We start from the raw sequence: 18,502 nt of genomic DNA, 5'->3' as shown, positions 1-18,502 counted from the left end.
ACATGTGGGATTTTAGTTCCCTGACCAGGGATTGAACCTGCACCCCCTGCAGTGGAAGGCGAAGTCTTAACCACTGGACCGCCAGGGAAGTCCTGACATGTTTTTAATATGCCATTCTCTCATCTCTAATAATAATAGTAGACAACCTATAAACAGGGGAAATATGTAATAACTTTTATCGTTTCCTGTTGATATGTTTTAAAGAGTACAATAACTCTTTAGGGATAAATGGTTTATCCCCCCCTTGAATTTAATGCCAATTAATTTAATGCTGATTTAGTGCCATTTATCTTTATCAGATACAAGATTAAAACTTTTTCCCTTTTTTTGGTCTGACCTATGGTAACCTATGGCAACCATCTTCCTTCCTTTTGTGCATTGGTTACCTGGAATCTAGGCCAATTTCAGAGCCCAACTAAAATAATCAGCTCATCTCAGGTAACTGGTTATATTCACCCATTTACAGAGTCCCTATTGTATTTTCAATCTTAAATTACCCTATTTTTTATTATGTTTATATTTGGAAAACTATCTTGTGCCCTTTCAGAACTAGGCAGGATTATAAATTCTAAATAAATGAAAGAATAACACACCTTTACGAAGGTAACTCTTTCAAACTACCTGAGTCCCATTTAGTGCATTATAGTAATTGAGCTGCACAGATTCTGCAAGTTAGAAATATCTTAGAGAAAATCTAGTGTACTGTTTGTGTTGCCCTGACTGTTTATCTGGCAAAATCAGGACCTCTAAGACCTCCAAGGAAGGATCACTGCTACTGAAAATATATCAATAAATCAGGCATTTTAGAATCTGCATCAACTCTCAAGCCATTCGGTATCATCCTGTGCCTCAGAAGAGTGTTTAACTAAATGGTTGAAACCTGTAAAGGTACTCTGTCTTCCAAAGGAATCATTTGCATCCTGTTCATTAACAAGGGTCTCTAAGTTCCTAATTGGGCCAAGACAGTTTTTTCCTCCAGCAAGCTTCCAGGAAGAAAACATTAATTCATTACATCGAGCAGTAGTAAGTGATCATACAGCAGTAGTATTAAATGAGTCAGGAAGCATCATGATAAACGCAAGGAACTCTTGCAGAGCCAAGTCTTCAGAGGTATTCGAAATACTTCAGGGCTTTTTTTGTGTGTTACAACGTGAAACACAGGTAACAGACCTTTCAAAGTAAAGAAGGAATTTTTTCCCCTAGAAGTATACATTGATGGTGACTTTATTATCTATAGCATTCAGACAATTTTCATGTTGGAAAGATAAGGTACTTTCTCTCAGTCCCTTTGACCCTGACATCTCTGTTGGGTGTGTGTCACTGAGTTGTCAGCTAGACACGAGAGCTGACACAAGGATGGTAAATACAGTCCACCTACACTCATTTCACTGAGCGTGGCTGGCGGAGTCCCAGACACGGCCCAAGCAGTGACAGTCATTACAAGCAGAGATTGCAATCACTATTCATTGAAAAGATATTCATCAAGGGCCTAATACGTACATGGCACAAAATATATTTGAATACATTTACAGCTATTTGTTTAGGAACTATGCCAGGTGCTTTGGTGTTCAGCTGGGCATGGAAACTGAGAACCATAAGTAATGTGATAAAACCTATTATAAGCATCCACTTTAATAGCCACTGTTCTAGGTGCCACCATGATGTCATAATATGAATTTGTTTAGCTGTAATCTGTGTCCAGAATATAACGTAATTAGCATCAATTTCTAGGTACAGTAATAACACTGAAAGTTTGGAGCAAATACATATAATATATAATAGTAACAACAAACACTTATTGTACACCTTCTTTATAGTCTATATATACTTATATGTATTATGTATCTCACACACACCACACACACAGAGCAGCCTAGTAAGTAGTTAAGAGCTTGGAACTGGAAGTTAAACTAGCTAGTGCTACCATTTAAAAGCAGTGTGACAAACTTATGGTTACCAGAGGGGAAAGGGTGGGGGAGGGATAAATTAGGAGTTTGGGATTAGAATATACAAACTACTGTATATAAAATAGATAAACAACAAGGTCCTACTGTATAGCACAGGGAACTATATGCAATATCTTGTAATAAACCATAATGGAAAAGTATCTGAAAAAGAATATATGTATGTGTATATGTGTGTGTGTGTGTGTGTGTGTATGTGTATATATATATATACACACTACTGAATCACTTTGCTGTATACCTGAAACGAACACAACATTGTAAATCAACTATACTTCAGTAAATTTTTTAAAATAAAGTAAATATTAAAGCAGATAATTGACAGGAATAAAGCAACTACTTGAGAATAAAAAAGAAAGAAAGAAAGCAGTGTGACATTGGGCAAGTCTCAGATTTCTTATCCATAAAATGGGAACAAAAATACTTATTTGGCAGAATTGTCGTGAGAATTAAATACAATAATGTTTGTAAGGTGCTAACCTAGGGCCTGGCTTAAATGCTGAATAAAAGGTAACAATTTATTGTTTTATATACCTATATGCACATGAATTTGTTAATAAAAATATTAGTCCAGAAATCCATAACAGGCATGAGATTAAAAAGATGAGAGTATTTTTAAATCAAAATTTAAAAAAAGAATAATAGCAGAAAGAAAAGGACAGGGGCAGATTTCAGCACAAAAGAAGGGCCAGAAAAATCTACACTGCAAGTTTGGTGAAAGTTTGCAACCAGATGGTGAGTGGCAGCAGCTAGGCTCAGGACCCACATTCTGGCGTTTAGTTTGGTTCTAGGTCCTCCAAGGACTGCAGAATTCTCAGAACAAGAGTAATGATGATCCTCATGGGGTCAAACTCAGGCCCTCACCCTCTGCTGGAGAATCAGGGCGCTATGACTCACCGCAGCCATCACAAAATCACTAACTGGAAATCCTTGCTGCAGCTACACTGCAAAGGAATCGGACTCGATTTGCCAACTTCCCCATGTGATTCAAGCATGGCCATCTGCCAAAGAGCCAGAGGGAGAGAGGGCCACTCGTCTTGCCGGCAACACAGAGATTGCCTAGCCCCATCACCAAATGAAAAAGCAGCAGAGGGCTCACAAGAAGTCCTTTCCAATGACGATCTGGCTTTGAAAAGAGCAGCTGTAGTGCCGGAGTGTTTGGTGCATTGCCTCTTTTGGCCGAGTATCCATTCTTCCATGGGGAAGTGGTGTTGGGAGGTTCTTGTGGTGCACGAAGCTATTCCTCTGCCATTTGCTCCCAGGGACATCAGAGAGTGCAGCAGGATTTGCCTTTGCCATTTAATGGGGTTTCAGTTTGTTTGACTCAACTGGGCATGTTCTTATAATGCCAGGAGAATGATTCTATCCTAAGTCAGCTGAACAGAAGCCAGAAGTGAACTGCAAACAAGAGACCCGGCTTGCATAACAGCATGGAGGAGACCAGTTTCACTGCAGCAACACAGCGTAGGTGGTTGCTAATGAGCCTTCAGTGAAACTGCCTACAGAGTGACGACCAAAGGGAAGAGTTCCCTGCTCACCTGAAAAAGACAGTCACTGTACAGGTAGGTTAAAGTGTTTCTGAGACCTCCCAGTGCCAGCCAAGCAGTTGCGCAGATTTGGTGGGCAGGCTGGGTACAGGCTGAGAGCTTTAGAACCACTGAGGAAGATGATTAACAGCTGAATTCCTGGCAGCCTTGGTGCTTTCAGGAGCTGGTTCCTACAGACTGCTTGCCCGGAGATACTGTGCAGAAAGGAAGGAGAATGCGGTGAGCCAGTGACCATTATTGGAGAGAGTCCAGCTCTGATTCTTGGATGCCAGTAAACTGAGGTTGACTCTCTTGGGCCTGGCATAGGTACAAGGACTCAAGCAGTAAGTGGGTGCAGGTGGACTTCCGTGAGATGTTATTAGACGAAGTACATCAAACCCAAACGTATCCAAAGTGCATTTTCTTTCTCTCTCTCTCTCTCTCTCTCACTCTCACCCCCACTGCTAGATCGCTAACCCTTCAGCCTCTACCATATTCCTGATCTGTGCTAAGGATAGCTCAAGTCCCTCTATCTCAGAGGCTAGAGACTGGTCTAGGAGGAGGAGGGAGACAGCACAGAACTAAGGATCGGAGTGGGGAATTATGAAGGGATAAATAAGAAATTCTGTGGCTGGAGTTGGAGGGGAAGGGAAAGACTACGGGTGAGATTGGAGGGAAAGCTAGCAAGAGCCAGAATGCCTGCCAGATGGAGAGGCGGCTGGGAACAGTATGGAAGTCAGGGGTTTAGGGATCGGGAGGGAAGAGTAAGCCCAAGTAGAGTCAAGGTTGGGAGGGGTACTGAGCGCTTGTTCTGAGACAGGAGACCTGGAGAGCTTGTGGGTGGGTCACCTGGGCTGGGGATGTGGATGAAGATGAAAAGACGGAAGTGGATGAAAAGACAACTCCGTGCACTCAGAAGCCAAGTAGCCTGGGCCGTCCTCCACTCCACAAGCCTTCTCACTCCCCACCTCCTGCTGGTTTCCACCTCCTGCTAAACAGCCCCCTCCATTCCACGTCCTCTCAACTCGGCCCTCATTGTCTCTCTCTCAGGCGATTGCCAGACCCTCTCCACCAGCGTCCATGCCTCTAGTCTTTCCCCTCCAACCCATTCTTCACTCAACTGCCAAGCATTATCTTTCCAAAATGCAAGCTTGATCGTGTCCCCAAGCTTAAAGGACTCCAGTCTTCCCATTGCCTACAGAATAAAGCCCAAACTTCTTGCATGGCATGCAGGGGGCCTCAAGATTCCCCCCACCTTGCCATTGCAGCTTCATCTCTTGTAACTTACCCATAAGTGCGCAGTCACCTGCAAGTGTCCAGTCACCTGGATAAGTTGCTATTCCTTGAATACGACCTTGTGATTTGCCTTCCTACTTCCCGAAGTTATTCCCTCAGCCTAGAGGAACTTTTCCTACTCTCCTGCCTACCAAACCTCTTCTCATCTTTCAAGATGAAACCGCCTCCTCTGAGAAGCCTTCCTTATATTCCTCCCTCCAGATTAGGGTTAACTGTTCTGTCTCATGTGTGTGTGTGTGTTAAACTATATAAAACAGAACATTTATCATTTTAACCATTTTAAGTGTACAGTTCTGTGGCATTAAGTACATTCACACTGTTATGCAAACTTCATCACCATCCATCGCTAGAACTTTTTCGTCATCCCCGAGTAATACTCTGTCCCCATTAAACACTCACTCCCCATTATTTCCTCCCCCTAGCCCCTGACAACCATCATTCTACTTTCTGTCTGTATGAATTTAATTATTCTAAGTGCCTCATATATGTGGAATCATATATTCTCCTTTATGACTGGCTTGTTTCACTTAGCATAATATCCTCAGGGTTCATCCATGTTGTAGCAAATATCAGAACTTCCTTCCTTTTTAAAGCTGAATTATATTCCATTGTATGCATAGATCACATTTTGTTTATCCATTCATCCATGTATGGATACTTGGGTTGCTTCTACCTTTTGATTGTTGTGAATGACGCTGCTATGAACATCAGAGTTACAAGTATCTGTTCAAGTTCCAAGAACTGCTTTCAGTTCTTTAGGGTATATACCCAGAAGTGGAATTGCTGGATCATATGGTAATTCTAACTCCCATTCTTTTCCCTCCCTTGAAAGTAATTGTGCATGGTAAGTGTGCATCTTCAGTATCATAATATAAATACCCTTGGAGTAATGCTCAATAATTAAAGCACAGCAAAGACCCTGGAAAGAATATTTAACTCTTCCCTGAAGTAAAAGTATGTTTTTCACATAGAGAAGTTACAAACCAGTTGAAACGTGACAATGCTGTTAACACTTGAACTCTAAAATTAGACTCTGGCAAAATGCTTTTAAGAAAATCCTTTCAAGAAATCCGGTTAGTAAGTTTTGTAGTTATTACTCTGTCATGACCTGCTTAGGAATTTGGAATCAGGAAACCTGAGTTCCAGCCCCACCCTGCTGGTTACTAACAGTTAAGTTACCTAATTTCTCTAGGCTCTAATTTTACCATCAGTAAAATAACAAATGCCCCTGTACATTCACGAGAGAAGAGCAATCCAAATGAAAGCATTCTGGTAACCTCAAAAAAAAAAAAAAAAAAAAAAAAGGATCGTCTGAATTATCACAGTGACTGGCATCCCGTGCAACACTGGGGCCTATTTAGCCAAGCTGAATGATAGTACATTGAACTCATGTCCTTCCTCAAAGGAAGCTAAATGGAATTCTTTAAAGGATAAAGTGCAGCCATACTTTTTTTTTTGAGGTTTGAATAGAACTTTTTTTTAAATTTAATTTTTATTTTATATTGGGGTATAGTTGATTTACAATTTGCATTAGTTTCAGGTGTACAGGAAAGTGTTTCAGTTATCCATATACATATATCCATTCTTTTTCCGATTCTTTTTCCATATAGGTTATTACAGAATACTGAGTAAAGTTCCCTGTGCTATACAGTAGATCCTTGTTGATAATCTATTTTATATATAGTAGGGTATATCTGTTAATCCCAAACTCCTAATTTATCCCTCCCCCCTCCCACATTTCCCCTTCGGTAACTATAAGTTTGTTTTCTAAGTTTGTGAGTCTGTCTCTGTTTTGTGAATAAGTTCATTTGCATCCTTTTTTTAGATTCCACATATAATGATATCATATGATATTTGTCTCTCTCTGTCTGACTTACTTCACTTAGTATGATAATCTCTGGGTCCCTCCATGTTGCTGCAAATGGCATAATTTCATTCTTTTTTATGGCTGAGTAATATTCCATTGTATGTATGTACCACATCTTCTTTATCCATTCATCCGCTGATGGACATTTAGGTTGTTTCCACGTCTTGGCTATTGTAAATAGTGCTACAACGAACATTGGGGTGCATTATCTTTTCGAATTATGGTTTTCTCCGGGTATATGCCCAGGAGTGGGATTGAAAGTGCAGCCATACTTCATCATTCCCATTTGGATAAGAAAAATCTTTGAGTAAGAAGTGGAATTCCAGGGACATTTGAAGAGTGATAGGAAAGCTGCTGGAGGGATTTTAACACTGGGCAGTTGAGGAGACAGCTTTCTATAAATAAGAAATAGGCACAGAGAAAGAAAGCCCTGAGCCAAGATTACTAAAAAATACTCTCGGTAAAAATAGATGGTAATAGTCCTATACACTAGGCGTGTATTTCATCCAGGCAGTCTTTACGTTTTTATGAAAACTTGTAGATAGAAGAAAAAACTCAAACCTGCTTCACATGGTTATTTCTGGCCTATAGTACATATTACATGTGGTAAAGACTGTGGAGAGTCACTGTTAAGATGTTGGTGCCAAACCATGAAACTTTTCCTGAGTCATAAATCGGCATAGCTTTCTTACCTTAGAAGAAATGACCAGTGAACTTACTTTTAGATCTTACAGCCTACATTCTTCTCTTCTGTGTTTTCAGAATGTCTGTGTTATTGATTCTTTAGAAGGGAAGGCAGGATAAGGCAAGACTACTGATCTTTTTTTCACATAGACTGGTAAATTACCATTGAATGGGATATATTCTTCCTCCTGCATTTCTCCCTCTTCACTCCCTGAAACTGAAGAAGTGGCCGGTAAATAGAATACAGGTTTGGAACAATTACAGAATTCAAATGATGTAATCAATCACTTGTGTATACAAGACAGAAGGCACAGTGCTACATATGTAATAGCAGTGAAATCAAAGAAAAAATGAGACAGCAGTTATTCCTCTGAAGATTGAGATCCATTTTCAGGGCTATCAGTTTACAGGTGTATATTTCTGTATTTTAGAGAGTTCAGAAACAGCCTGGAAAAAAGAACGTTAGTATGGAATAAAGATGACATTTCTAATTCGAGGGGAAAAGATGAGTGTAATGCATGGTGTTCAAACAAGAGACTATTTGGAGGAAAATCTTTCTCCCTGTTCTCTTTCCCTTTAAATGGTGTCTTTCACACTAATTCTCAGGCATCTGGTTAGGGAACCCAGAAACAGAGGTGGCACTTGGGATGATGGCATTTTCCATCAAATGCTCCTGCTTGTAAACCGGTCTCCAGTGGCCAAGGATTTATCTTATTTTCGAAGACATCTATTATAGGTCTGACTTGAATTTATCCTATTTCAGGAAACTCCCACATACCTGCAAGTGCATTCGCCCTGGGGATGAATGTTCTAAAACCAGGTCTCTTTATTAAGAATCAGCCACAAGGTCCAGTGGTCCCTGGTGGCCCAGTGGTTAAGACTCCGCACTCCCAGTGCAGGGGGCCCAGGTTCGATCCCTGGTCAGGGAACTAGATCCCGCATGCCGCTAAGAAGATCCCGCAGGCAGCAACGAAGAGCCCGCGTGCTGCCACTAAGATCTGGCACAGCCAAGAGAAAAAAAAAAAAAAGCATCAGCCACGGTGGTGGGTAGGATACTTACCTGAGAGCTGCCTTCATCGTGTGAAGAGCTGGCTTCGCTAAATTGCCTGAGTTGGGCGTGGTGGTGGAGAGCGAGCATAGGGTCAAAAGCCAGGTTTCCAACAATTAGCGGAGGCACAGCTGCCAGCAAACACAGTGTTGTCTGCATCCCGTCAGGAAACTCTCGCTCTCTATTAGACCTAATCATCAGTCAGCAGCTGAGTTCCAGAAATGGTGCTGTAGGTTGGGCAGGACAAAAGTCAGGAGAGGTTATCCTGAGGGGCGAGTGGTCCTGTGACAGTGCTTTATAGTACATTTCCTGGCCATTTATTCCTTTGATTTGGTGACCTCACATTCTTGGTTGATGCTTTTAAGGTCTGGAGAAGAAACTCGTGCAGTCTAAAATCATTCTTTTTCTTTCAGGTGGCTGGTATCTGATTCTTAGGGATGTTGGGTGGGGGAGGGAGAGTGGGATGGAATAGGGGAGTATATTCCAGAAATCACATCGAATTCAGGAGAATCTGAGTCAAATGGCAGCTTGTACCCCGGCCACAAAAACCACCCAGAGAGCCAGAGCCACTTGCCACAAAGCAGCTCTCCCCTTGCCCAGGGAGGCACTGCATTTTGGCAAGACTTCTCTTCTGGCCGGGAGTCTTTATCCAGCTGAAGACTGAGCTCACTTGCTCCTGAGTGTGACTGCTTGGTGTGACTGCCTTGGGGCTTTGCTGACTAAACTACTCTACCACAGTGACCCATGTGAAGTGACATGATCTTTTAAAAAATATGGATGAAAATCCAGAAGATTATGTTATTAAATAGACCCAGATGCTTTTAAATACCTTGCTTATTTAAGATCCTTTACAGTTCACAAAGGTGCTTAAAAATGTCTTACTTGTATTCCTCAGATTTTTAGAATTTTCTTTCCGCTGCGCCACGTGGCTTGCGGGATGTTAGTTCCCCAACTAGTCATCAAACCTGGGCCCTCAGCAGTGAAAGTGCCGAGTCCTGACCCCTGGACCGCCAGGGAAGTCCCCACCCTGTCTTCTTCATTCTATATTTCAGTGATTGATTTTCCAACACAACGTCTGCATTTTTCCCAATATTATCGTGTGTTTCAGATTACTTTTTACGGGTTGGATATTGTTATACTTCCAAACAAGAGTCTATATTTTATTTTCAATAAGATAGCATGCCTGGGCTGCATCTCTACGACTAAGTGGTACAACTGTCTCAGAACTTTGCTCACGGAGTAGCTGCTTGAAAAAGGCAAAAGCTGGCCACCAGCTAGCTGTTTACAGAGTGAATTCTGTGTTCCCGTGGAGTCCTTCATTTCCTGCGTTGCTCTAATGTCAGCACACGCTGGGCAGGGAGAAGGGTTTTTGCTTCAAGCCAGGGCTCCGGGCAGACAGCTAAGGAGATGAGTGCCCTCCCTCCGCCGTGGCTGGTGCACTGCAGGCCCCTCCCCATGGCAGAGTAGAGCTGTTCTCTTTTCTCTGGTGTGACTGCTTGCTTGCATGGATCTTAAAGGCAGAGCTGCCTGGGACCAGGGATTCTACAGACACTTTAGTGAAAACAGGCCTTTCGGTTTTTCATCTCAGATCCCTTTGAAATATCTTTGAAAGCTCAGGACTTAGAAATATCTCAGGTGCTGGTGAGGAGTAGATTTGGACACCAGACACCATGCTGTACATACGTTCATCCCTTCCCTTCTGCGGCCCAAGTTTTATTATTAGATGAGCTTGTGTACCAGAGAAACTTAGAACGAGAGCTTCCCCAGAATACCCTTCACTTGCTCATGTAGGTTATTCCTGGACAGCCCCACCGGGACCCCTACAACCCCCACCATCCGAATTCGACAGGTAAATATAGCTTAGGCTGAAGATGGGGGTCACACTACATTATTATTCAGTTCTGATTCCAAATATATGACAGGTCTATGCCCCTCAAATTAGTTCACATTGTGAACTGGGGAAATGATGTAAGTTTTAGAAGTTTGGTTTCTCGTTGCATAAAATAGCACTTTATTTTTTAAATTTATTTTAGTGAAGTATAATTGATTTACAATGTTGTGTTAATTTCTGCTGCACAGCAAAGTGATTCAGTTATATATATATATATTCTTTTTCATATTCCTTTCCATTACGGTTTCTTACAGAATATTGAATATAGTTCCCTGGTCTATACAGTAAGACCTATCCATTCTGTATATAATAGTTTGCATCTGCTAACCCCAAACTCCCAATCCATCCCTCCCCTCCTTGCCCCTTGGCAACCACAAGTCTATTCTCTATGTCTGTGATTCTGTTTCTGTTTTCTAGATAAGTTCATTTGTGTCATATTTTAGATTCCACATATCATATGGTATTCATCTTTCTCTGCCTGGCTTACTTCACTTAGTCTGATCATCTCTAGGTCCATCCATGCTGCTGCAAATGACATTACTTCATTATTTTTTTATGGCTGAGTAATATTCCATTGTATATATATACCACATCTTCTTTATCCATTCATAAAATAGCACTTTACTATCAGGATGCCACATCAGAATGCACATAGATATGAAATATTCTGATATTCCAGGCACAAAAGTCAGGGTTTAAATAAAATCTCCCAAAGTGTAAAAGATATATAACCTCTAACAACTATTGACCACGAGACCACAGGTCATGGAGAATTCTTTCAGCTACTGTATTCTTCTGTATCCTCCTCCTCCTCATTTATTAAAAAAAATTATTGCGCAGCTGCTGTCTCAGGCACTTGGGAATACAGAATGCTAAAATGCAGTCCTCACAACTTATTGAACTCCAAGTATATTTGAGAAGAGAAACAAATTACAAAAATAACGATAGGTACTGGGAGTTAAGGAACATAGGAAAGACTACTGTATTCGATTGTGTTCTGGCTTGTCTGTCACACTCACTTGGGATATTCTTTCCCTATTAGCAGATAAAAGAGATAATGCATACTTTATATCTTAACTTACAAATACCAAGAGGGCAAGATGTGCCTTGTGTGCATTCAGTGTGGCACAGGACAGAGACTAATTGAGACATCACAGCACTTGGGTGGGACAGGCTCCTTCCACCTCTGTGATGTAGCAGTACGCTGGCTTAGGGTAAACCTTTATGCTTTGGTGTCTGGTCCTTATTAAAACAGACTCTCCACCAGTCCCTCTGGAGAGTCAGCCCAACCTATGATTAATAGTTACGATATGCTTTATCAGAATCCCACTAATTGCCACACAATAGGCCCCAGATAAGATATTTGCCCCACAAGAGTTTAACCTGTGTTGTGTGGTTCTTCAACAAGTGATTAGACGTTTTAAAAAATATATTCATTTATTTATGTGGTTGCATGGGGTCTTAGTTGCGTCTCCAGACCTCCTTAGTTGCAGCTCACCAGCTCCTTAGTTGCGGCACGTGGGCTCCTTAGTTGTGGCATGCAAACTCTTAGTTGTTAACGGCATGCATGTGGGATCTGGTTCCCTGACCTGGGATCGGACTCGGGCCCCCTGCATTGGGAGCGCGGATTCTTAACCACTGTGCCACCAGGGAAGTCCCTAGTGATTAGACATCTTAAGCAGCGTGGAATATGGCTTAGTTAAGAACAACCAGGATGAAATAGGGAGCAATTATCTCTCTGGCTGCAGTTGGAGCAGAGGGAAATATTAGTTATCTTCACCCACCTGCCCACCTGCCTTCCTAACATCACTCTCAACCTCCCTGAAATGTGGCCTTTACTTTTTCTATTTTAAAAAGGATCTTCAAGCCACCACAGTCTCTCTCACTAGTTTTTTTTTTCAATTGAAGTATAGTTGATTTACAATGTGTTCATTTCTGCTGTACAGCAAAGTGATTCAGTTATACATATATATATATACACATTCTTTTTCATATTCTTTTCCATTATGGTTTATCACAGGATATTGAATATACTTCCCTACTGTGTTTTACAGTAGGACCTTGTTGTTTATGCGGTCTATATGTAATAGTTTGCATCTGCTAACCCCAGACTCCCACTCCATCTCCCGCCCCGCTCGGCAGCCACAAGTCTGCTCTCTGTGTCTGCTCTCTCACCGGTTTTTACACATGCTCTTCCCCCTCCTAAAAGAGTGCTTCTTAAACTTTAATGTGCATAGAAATCACCTGAGCATCTTGTTGAAATGCCCAGTGTGACTCAGTGAGTCTGGGGCGCGGCCTGAGATTCTGGATTTCTCACATGCTGGTGCTGCAGGTCTGAGGAGGAGCATGGGCCTAGAACTCCCTGCCGGCCCATCCTGGTTTCTGGACACATGGATTTTATAGACTGCTACCAAAAAGTAAAAAAATTAAGAACAAAACAATAAACTCTTTCAGGGACCAGTCAGCTCGCCAACTTTTTATTGCCACTTAATTGGTCAAGAAAGGCCATTAAACATATGCATGGCTCTGATTGCTGTATCATAAAGAAAGGTTATTTAAATTCCAAAAAAGTAGGAAGGGCATAGTTTCAGAATACTAGAGGACAGTCTTTTGAATTGAATAAACTCAGCTTTGCGGAAAGACTCACTGCACTGATCTCATTTTTAAAATTTTATCCTAGATTGGGGGCACTAAAAGCAGTTAGGAAAAATTGGCCTGCCTGAAGCCTACTGAGGCTTTTAAGTCTGAAGTCTAGAGTCAGCTTTTCCAAGATGTCTTTTCTGATCCCAAAGGTGGGGTTGGACGTCCCTCCACAGTGCCTCAGGGATCGCTGTGCATGACACTGTCATGACCTTCATCACCATCCACTGTAATTGCTTGTTTACTTGTCTGGAGCTCCCAACAGTCCTAGAATGTCTTTTTAAAAAAATTAAAGTTAATTTACGATATTGTGTTAGTTTCAAGTGTACAGCAAAGTGACACATATACATATATTTGTATATTCTTTTTCAGATTCTTTTCCATTATAGGTTATTACAAGATATTGAGCATAGTTCCCCATGCTATACAGTAGGTCCTTGTTGTTTACCTATTTTATATACAGTAGTGTGTATCTGTTAATCCCAAACTCCTAATTTATCTCTCCCCCCACCCTCCTGCTACCCCTTTGGTAACCACAAGTTTGTTTTCTATGTCTGTGAGTCCATTTCTGTTTTGTAAATAAGTATCATTTTTTTAGATACCACATATAATTGATATTATATATTTGTCTTTCTCTGACTTACTTCACTGAATATGATAATCTCTAGGTCCATCTATGTTGCTGCAGATGGCATTATTTCATTCTTTTTTATGGCTATTATTCCATTGTATGTATATATACCACATCTTCTTTATCCATTTACCTGTCGATGGACATTTAGGGTGCTTCCATGTCTTGGCTATTGTAAATAGTGCTGCTATGAACACTGGGGTGCATGTATCTTTTCAAATTATAGTTTTCACTGGATATATGTCCAGGAGTGGGATTGCTGGATCATATGGTAACTCTATTTTTAGTTTTTTAAGGAACCTCCATACTGTTCTCCATAATAGAATGTCTTTTATCTACCTCTATATCCCAAAGCCTCAAACATTGCAAGTACACAGAAAAGAGTCAGTAATTGAATGAAGGCCTGAAATAAGGCATCAGTGTTACAATCTCACTAGTGGATTCCGTTTGTGGTGTTAGGTAGAATCAGAGACATTTTCTGAAGTGGTCCAAACTAGTGGCATGTATGAAATTATAGAGAAAATGTACATTAAGAATATTCTTATGTAGCACAGGTTTCTTTGAGTAGGCAGTGAAACACACACACACACACACACACACACATATATATATGTATAAAATCTTTACCTCTTCCTTACTTTGAACCTGACTGGCCCTTTCCAACTCTTGCTTTGAACTGGTCAAGTAATATTCTGTTCTGTGAACTTGCTGATACCTTGAACTGTTTCTTTGTTTTTCTGGTCTGCTGAATGAGCTACCATGAGCTTTAGAGGGTTCTTATGAATTTTTAATCTGCTCTGATCCCCTGGGCTCTTGGCTTTTAAACAGGAATGGATAGCAAACATGCATTTCTTATGATAACATTTCTTAATTTCCTTCCACTTCTTAGCCTGTCTGTTGTATAGGATAGACTTAGTGTTCTCTTCCAGAATAAACAGCTCACGCAGCTCATAGCTCAAAGTTAATCAGAAACTTGTTTTCCACAGGAATATATTGGGAATTAAGACAGACAAATATCAACTATAAAAATAAGAAATGGCAAGCGAGAAAGTAGGACACTAAGACACACTCAGTATGAAGTTTCCACAGCAAAGAAGGGAATATTTGGGTTGTTTTAACGCTTTTAGCTGGTTGAAAAGATCTTCCCATAAATTTTTTTTTGCTGTTTACCAGTCTTTTAATGCAATGTTATAAGAGTTTTAAAGTAAAGTACACATATTTTGGGGGATTTAAAATGTTATCAGTGATTTAGTAGAGAAAAGTACATAAAAGAATCTTATTAAAACCTACTCTGATAAGCTTTGCAAAAAAGAGTGGACGTTACTAGTAACCTAATGGAGACATTAATTATGAATTGACTTCTTCAATAACGTTTCAAGGTACCTATTAAAAAGCATGTTTTTTAAAGATCCATATACATCCTAATAAAGTAAAGCACTCCGAAACTAAATTTATACAACTATAATTTTTTTTTTTTTTATAGAAATTTTTTTTTTTAAAGGATTTTCTTTCTTATTTATTTATTTATTTATTTATTTATTTATTTATTTATTTTTGGCTGTGTTGGGTCTTCGGTTCGTGCGAGGGCTTTCTCCAGTTGCGGCAAGCGGGGGCCACTCTTCATCGCGGTGCGGGGACCGCTCTTCATCGCGGTGCGCGGGCCTTTCTCTATCGCGGCCCCTCCCGTCGCGGGGCACAGGCTCCAGACGCGCAGGCTCAGCAATTGTGGCTCACGGGCCCAGCTGCTCCGCGGCATGTGGGATCTTCCCAGACCAGGGCTCGAACCCGTGTCCCCTGCATTAGCAGGCAGATTCTCAACCACTGCGCCACCAGGGAAGCCCCCAACTATAATTTTTTAATGTAGCAATTACTTGGTCTGTAGGCAAAGGTGGACCATCTGTATAATTTTGACCATGTTACTGTTCCTGAAATGACAGCCCTGCATCCCCTCTGCCACTTCTTTACAAATCCATTTCTATGCCAGTGCAGTGCAGTAGGCATTAGAGTTGTCAAACTTCATCTCAAAGTATGAATAACTCATTCTTTGGATATTTACTTGAATTTGAACAAAATCTTCTTAATTAAACTATTCATTCAAAAAATATTTACTGAGTGCTTACTATGTGCCAGGTACTACTGTTCTGGCACATGGGATACATCATAAACAGAGCAAGTGTTGCTGCCTTCGTGGAGCTTATAGTCTAAATGCAGGAGACAATAAAAATAAACATAATAAATGGCTAAAATATGAATGTTTGAAGTTGATAGGTTCAATGAGAAAGATGATGTTTAGGATCACACAGTGTTGACTTCGGCACCAGATCCCAAGCTGACAGAAAACCTGTATGTTCTTTAATAAAATTATTTTGGGGGGTATGTTAGTCTGCTAGGGTTGCCATAACAAAATACTACAGCCTAGGTGGCTTAAACAACAGAAGTTTATTTTCTCATTGTTCCTGTGGCTGGGAGTCCCAGATCAAGGTACCAGTGGGGCTGGTTTCTGGTGAGACCTTTCTTCCTGGTTTGCAGACAGCCGCAGTCTCACTGTGTCCTCACATGGCCTTTCCTCTGTGCATGTGTGGAAAGCTCTGGTGACTCTTCCCCTTCTCATAAAGACACTAGTCCTATTGGATGAGCCCCCCACCCCTTATGACCTCTTTTAACCTTAATTAAAAGGCTGATTACCTCCTTTAAGGCTCTGTCTCCAGAGTCATGTATGGGTTAGTGCTTCAACATATGAATGTGGTCAAGGGAGCGGGAATCAATTCCACTCGTAACAGATGGCATTTGTGACATGAGGGAGACTTAAGTACGGGGCCTAGGGCAGAGTCCCATCTTGTTCAGGTTTAAGGGCAGTGTTGAGGTAAACTTCATGGAGAAGATGAAATTTGAGCAAAGACAGGAAGGAGGTAAAGGGGTTCTCTATGTGGCTATCTGGAGAAAAAGCATTGCAAGCAAAGGGAACAGCCAGTGCAAAGGCCTTAGGACAGGAATGTATCTGGAATGTTTGGTAAACAGTAAAGACGCCAGTATGCCTGCGGGATGGCAGAGTAGGAAGAGATGAAGCTGTGAGGAGCTGGATGGTGCAGACTTCTGCAAGCTATTATAAGGACTTTGGTTTTACCTGAGTGAAATAGGGAGCCATTGCAGGGTTTTGAGCAGAGGTGTGACATGGTCTGATTTACCTATGCATGTAGTCACGAAATAATTATTTTAACATATTTTGGTGAATTCAGTGTGAAATGATGCACATATACATTAATCGCATCTTTTAAAACCTTGATTTTAGAATCTCCTTTTAGATTCTAATTTTAGAGTCAAATTATCTGGAGAATTGCCCACTTACAAAGTTTTCCCGTATGTGATAAATACATAAGTAGGGCTTCCTTCTAGATCTCTTATTACCTTTCTTTATTCTTTCTTCTATTGCATGCGCTTGATTACACATTATTTTGTGTGTTCATTTGAAATATTTTAAACTAAGTTGTATCTAATATGTATACTTAATATCTACGTTCTAAGATACTCTTGCAAAGAGTCAATAGGATGGTAGCTTGGTTAAAATACTTTGTAACTCAGATATGAAGAGAAAAGAATAGTCACAAAAGACATTACTTTGTGCCTTTTACAAAAAAATAATACTTTGAGGGCCGGTTGTGTACCATTGTCATATAAAGTCTGTTTCGTTCTCTTTGACTTTAACGAAATCGTGACCATCTATTATTTGCCATTCAAGAGAAACAGAAACCGGCTTGTTACTTAACACTTCTATGGCTTATTTTTTCCATTAAAGAAAAAAAAGAGGTGTTTTTGAGATTAGTGTGTGAAAGTTGACCTATAAACAAGAGTAGGTTTGGTTATAGGTAAAACTGTGAAATATGTCAAGTTTGGCTTCCTCTGAGTTCAGGGAAATTCACCAAAGCATCTTGGGCACTTAGCACACAGTACCCAGCACATAGTAGGTGCCCATTACATACTTGTTAAGTGAATAACATCTCTTTCACTAACTTGCTGGGGACTTCGTGTGTTGCCCATCCCTGGAGTATTCCAGTTTTACAAGATTGCTGTAGGAAGTGTGCGACCTCTGCACAAACGTATGAATTGCTAATAGTTGCACTTCAGATGTCAGTGGGGAGATATTTTAAAGTACAGGATCTCCTCTGAGAGCCCCTTCAAACCACATCACTGGGCACGTATTTACTTGGTTTGTCGTTGGGGCGGATGGAAGTTGCATTTGGTATACAGCCTTAGAATATAATATCCTGAATTATTTCTATTTCTTGATTCCTATGCAAAAATTACTGGAGTTGTTGATTCTAAAGCAGCTCCTGTCAATTAGTAAACCATTGCTTATACAGCTGACCCTTGAACAACAGGTGTGAACAGCACGGGTCCACTTACAAACAAAATTTTTCACTAATCTGTTTTACAGTACTACACCATCCGCGGTTGGTTGAATCCACAGGTGGAAGGCTGATTATAAAGCCATATGCAGGATTTTTAACTAGCAGGGGGTCAGTGCCCCTAACAACTTCCCTCTTGTTCAGTGGTCAGCTGTACTTTGTATTAGGTAGGACTTGAACCCCCGACCCTCAGACCTCAGAGCCCAAGCTCTTTCCCAATACCTTTGACATTGCACCGCAAGGCCAGCCTCAGTGACTGGGTGGTAACGAGGGGTGTCCTCTAAAATGCCAAACTGCCGGCATCAGTAGTCTGTCAGCCTTGTGCTGGACCTGACAGTCAATGATGCAGCTAAAACATCCTTATATGTAACGTAGGGTTCCCGCCCTCTGGAGGCACTGCTATTATAAGACATACAACGTTGACAGTGCACGCTGCCTACAACTGTGTTTTAAAAGGACTAAGTTGAAACATACACCTTTGCGCTGAATTAATTCTAGGGTAGCTTCGTAAACCTCTTTCCGGTTTTGTGAGAAGCCTACAGTAACCTTTGT

General features: G+C 40.9%; 1 protein-coding gene across 1 annotated transcript in view; it reads left to right on the top strand.

Annotated features, from left to right (window-relative positions):
• The first annotated feature begins 3,032 nt into the window (after window positions 1-3,032).
• LYST (lysosomal trafficking regulator) overlaps window positions 3,033-18,502 on the top strand; it is a 195,228-nt gene continuing 179,758 nt past the window's right edge. The window contains exon 1 of the mRNA XM_057530732.1: window positions 3,033-3,526. The gene's annotated coding sequence lies outside the window, so the exon portion shown is untranslated. The remainder of the gene's footprint in view (window positions 3,527-18,502) is intronic.

This window comes from Balaenoptera acutorostrata, chromosome 16 (genome assembly GCF_949987535.1).
Source record: "Balaenoptera acutorostrata chromosome 16, mBalAcu1.1, whole genome shotgun sequence".
In the NCBI taxonomy this organism is placed as follows: domain Eukaryota; kingdom Metazoa; phylum Chordata; class Mammalia; order Artiodactyla; family Balaenopteridae; genus Balaenoptera; species Balaenoptera acutorostrata.
The sequence above is the reverse complement of the archived record's forward strand: the minus strand, read 5'-3'. Positions and strand labels throughout refer to the sequence as shown.